This window comes from Castor canadensis, chromosome 2, assembly GCF_047511655.1.
Source record: "Castor canadensis chromosome 2, mCasCan1.hap1v2, whole genome shotgun sequence".
Lineage (NCBI taxonomy): Eukaryota > Metazoa > Chordata > Mammalia > Rodentia > Castoridae > Castor > Castor canadensis.
Genome location: NC_133387.1, coordinates 172235732 through 172240873, shown reverse-complemented (window position 1 = coordinate 172240873; position 5142 = coordinate 172235732).

The following is a 5142-nucleotide window of genomic DNA, read 5'->3' as shown; positions in this document are numbered from 1 at the left end:
CACCAGTCAAAGTGTTGTTCAGGCTCTATATGTTTAAATACTTTCCATAGTTTCTTTTGTTATTGAATTTCTGTTTTGTTCCATTGTGATTATATGTGATACAGGGGGTTATTTCAATTTTGTTTTATTTACTGAGACTTGATTGTATCCTAGAATGTGATCTATTTTTGAGAAAGTACCATGTGCTGCTGAGAAGAAGGTATATTGTGCAGTAGTTAGATGAAATACTCCATAAATGTCTATTAAGTACATTTGGCCTATGGTGTACACCTCTGATGTTTATTTATTGATTTTTGTTTGTAGATTGATTGCTGACCAATCTAGTAAGAACACTAGGATAATGAATTCTCCTACTATCTCTGTGTTCAAACCTGTGCTCCTATGACCACTATTATTTTTTCAAAGTAGTTGGATTTATCAATGTTTTGTGCAAATAAGTTAAGAATTGTTATTTCCACTTGATGAATTGTTCCTTATATTAATATGAAGTTACACTTCATTGTGTCTTCTGTGTAATTTCAGTCTGAAGGCTAGTTGTCAGATATGAGTATAGCTACCCCTGTTTGCTTGCAAGATTATTTCCCAACATTTCACTCTAAGCTAATGTTTGATTTGGGGAGTGATATGTCTATCTTGTAAACAACAAACTGTCAGATTTGTTTTTTAATCCAAGTTTCCATTTTATGTACACTTTTTATTTATTCATATGTGCATACATTGTTTGGGCCATTTCTCCCCCCTGCCCCCACATCCCCCATCCTTCCTCACTTCCAGGCAGAACCTGTTCTGCCCTTATCTCCAATTTTGTTAAAGAGAAGACATAAGCAAGAATAAAAAAGACAAAGTGCTTTTGCTATTTGAGATAAGGATAGCTATACTGAAGAGACCACACACAGAGTGGGAGAAAATATTTGCCAGCTATACATCAGACAAAGGACTGATAACCAGAATATACAGGTAACTTAAAAAACTAAACTCTTCCCAAATCAATAAACCAATAAAGAAATGCACAACTAAACTAAACAGAAATTTCTCAAAAGAAGAAATTCAAATGCCCAAAAAACACATGAAAAAATGCTCACCAACCCTGGCCGTAAAGGAAATGCAAATCAAAACCACACTAAAATTCCACCTCACCCCTGTTAGATTAGCCATCATCAAAAACACCACCAACAACAGGTGTTGGCTAGGATGTGGGGAAAAAGGAACCATAATACACTGCTGGTGGGAATGCAAGCTAGCACAACCACTTGGGATAAAAATATGGAGGCTTCTTAAAAAGCTAAACATAGATCTGTCATATGATCCAGAAATCCCACTGCTAGGGATATACCCCAAAGGAATGCAACTCAGGTTACTCCAGAGGCACCTGCACACCCATGTTTATTTCAGTGCTATTCACAATAGCTAAATTATGGAAACAGTCAAGATGTACCAGTACTGGAGAATGGATTAAGAAAATGTGGTACTTATACACAATGGAGTTTTACTCAGCCATGAAGAAGAATGAAATCTTATCATTCTCAAGTAAATGGATGGAACTGGAGAATACCAATTTATGTATTTTGGTTGGGGACTTAAGGCCAATAATATTTTGGTGTTTTTTTTTTTCTTAAATTGTTGTATTATTATTTATTGTTGTGCTGGATGGGGGTACATTGGAGTATTTGCAAAAGTTCTTACAATGTAACAAATATCTCGTATTTGAATTCACCCCTTCTGCTGCTGTCTTTCATTATCTCCCTCTGATTCCTGAAACAGTCTCAACAGGTGTCATTTTTGCATTTATTTGCATGTGCATACATTATTTAGACCACTTCTTCCTTCCTTCCATACACACCCCCTGTTCCATTTCTGGGCAGAACTTGTTTTACCCTCTTGTTCTCCAATTTTGTAGAAGAAAAAACATAAAAAATAATAAGAAAAGCATGACATTCTTGTCATTTGAGATAAAAAGAGCTATACAGGGAAATTCCTTGTATTGTTTCCATGCTTATATGTATTACAACCCAAACTGGTTAGTCTCAACCAGACCTCTTCACTACTTCTTAGTCCCCTTCTTATAGTGGCCTCAACCAGTTTAAGATTACTATATTCATTCCTATACAGTGAGCACATCAACACCTTCAAGTTTTTGGTTTTTCTTCCCTTGCCCTATCCCTCCCCTTAGTATGACCCATATCCAATAATATTACTGCATTTGTTTTAGTTCTATAATCCACATATGAAGGAGAACATGTAATCTTTGGCCTTCTGAGCCTAACTTCACTTCAGATGATGTTCTTCAGTTACATCCATTTACCTACAAAATGACAAAATTTCATTCTTCTTTGTGGTTGAATGAAATTCCATTTTACAAAAATGCCCCATTATCTTAATCTATTTGTCAGTAGTGGGTCATCTTGGCTGTTTCCATAACTTAGCTATTGTAAATAGTGTTGCAATAAACACAGGTGTACAGGTGCCTTTGTTGTAACCTGATTCACATTACATTGGGCATATCCCTAGGAGTGGTTATGCTGGATCATATACCAGTTCTATTTTTAGTTTTTTTAAGAAGACTTCACTGTTTTCCATGGTGGTTGTACTAGCTTACATTCCCACCAGCAGTGTATGAGTGTTCCATTTTCTCCAGATCCTTGCCAGCATTTGTTGTTGGTGGTGTTCTTGATGGTAGCTCTTCTTTTTTTATTTTGTTTTCTTTTTTCTTTTATTCATGTGTGCATACAATGTTTGGGTCATTTGTCCCCCATTAACCCCACCCTCCCTTACTTACCCCACCCCCTCCCTCTCTCCCCCACCCCCTCACTACCAGGCAGAAACTATTTTGCCCTTATCTCTAATTTTGTTGAAGAGAGAGTATAAGCAATAATAGGAAGGACCAAGGGTTTTTGCTGGTTGAGATAAGGATAGCTATACAGGGAGTTGACTCACATTGTTTTCCTGTACATGTGTGTTACCTTCTAAATTAATTCTTCTTGGACTAACATTTTCTCTAGTTCCTGGTTCCCTTCTCATATTGGCCTCTGTCACTTTCAAGTATCTGCATTAGTTTCTATGCATTGAGGGCAAAAATGCTATCTAGTTTTTTGGGTGTCTTACTTATCCTCAGACCTCCTTTGTGTGTTCTCGCTTTATCATGTGATCAAAGTCCAATCCTCTTGTTGTGTTTGCCCTTGATCTAATGTCCGCATATGAGGGAGAACATATGATTTTTGGTCTTTTGGGACAGGTTAACCTTGCTCAGAATGATGTTCCCCAGTTCCATCCATTTACTTGAGAATGATAAGATTTCATTCTTCTCATGGCTGCATAAAACTCCATTGTGTATAAATACCACATTTTCTTAATCCATTCTTCAGTAGTCAGGCATCTTGACTGTTTCCATATCTTGGCTATTGTGAATAGTGCTGCCATAAACATGGGTGAGCAGATGCCTCTGGAGTAACCTGAGTCACATTCTTTTGGGTATATTCCCAAGAGTGGTATTGCTAGATCATATGGTAGATCTATGTTTAGATTTATAAGAAACCTCCAAATTTTTTTCCAGAGTGGTTGTACTAGTTTACATTCCCACCAGCAGTGTAAGAGAGTTCCCTTTTCCCCTCATCTTCACCAACACGTGTTGTTAGTGGTGTTGCTAATGACGGCTATTCTAACAAGGGTGAGGTGGAATCTTAGTGTGGTTTTAATTTGCATTTCCTTTATTGCTAGGGATGGTGAACATTTTTTCATGTGCTTTTTGGCCATTTGAATTTCTTCTTTTGAGAAAGTTCTGTTTAGTTCACTTGCCCATTTCTTTATTGGTTCATTAATTTTGGGAGAATTTAGTTTTTTGAGGTTCCTTTATATTCTGGTTATCAGTCCTTTGTCTGATGTGTAGCTGGCAAATATTTTCTCCCACTCTGTGGGTGGTCTCTTCAGTTTAGAGACCATTTCTTTTGTTGAGCAGAAGATTTTTAGTTTTATGAAGTTCCATTTATCTATGCTATCTCTTAGTTGCTGAGCTGCTGGGATTCCATTGAGAAAGTTCTTGCCTATACCTATTAGTTCCAAAGTATTTCCTACTCTTTCCTGTATCAACTTTAGAATTTGTGGTCTGATATTAAGATCCTTGATCCATTTTGAGTTAATATTGGTATAGGGTGATAAACATGGGTCTAGTTTCAGTTTTTTGCAGACTGTTAACCAGTTTTCCCAGCAGTTTTTGTTGAAGAGGCTGTCTTGTCTCCATCGTATATTTTTAGCACCTTTGTCAAAGACAAGTTGGTTATAGTTGTGTGGCTTCATATCCAGGTCCTCTATTCTGTTCCACTGGTGGCCTTCATGTCTGTTTTTGTGCCAATACCATGCTGTTTTTATTGCTATTGCTTTGTAATATAGTTTGAAGTCAGGTATTCTGATACCTCCAGCTTTGCTCTTTTTACTGAGTATTGCCTTGGCTATTCGTGGCCTCTTATGTTTCCATATAAAGTTAATGGTAGATTTTTCAATCTCTTTGATGAATGTCATTGGGATTTTGATGGGAATTGCATTAAACATGTAGATTACTTTTGGGAGTATAGACAGTTTTACTATGTTGACTATACCAATCCATGAGCATGGGAGATCTCTCCACTTTCTATAGTCTTATCAATCTCTTTCTTCAGAAGTTTATAGTTTTCCTTGTAGAGGTTGTTCACATCTTTTGTTAGGTTTACACCTAGGTATTTGATTTTTTTGAGGCTATTGTAAATGAAATTGTTTTCATATATTCTTTTTCAGTTTGTTCATTATCAGTGTATAGAAATGCTAATGATTTTTCTATGTTGATTTTATATCCTGCTACTTTGCTATAGCTATTGATGGTGTCTAGAAGCTTCTGAGTAGAGGTTTTTGGGTCTTTAAGGTATAGGATCATATCATCTGAAAATAGGGATTTGTGACAGTTTCTTTACCTCTTTGTATTCTTTTTATTCCATCTTCTTGCCTAATTGCTCTGGCTAGGAGTTCCAGTACTATGTTGAATAGGAGTGGAGATAGTGGGCATCCTTGTCTAGCTCCTGATTTTAGAGGGAATGATTTCAGTTTCTCTCCATTAAGTAGAATGCTGGCTGTAGGTTTGTCATATATAGCTTTTATAATGTTGAGGTACTTTCCTTC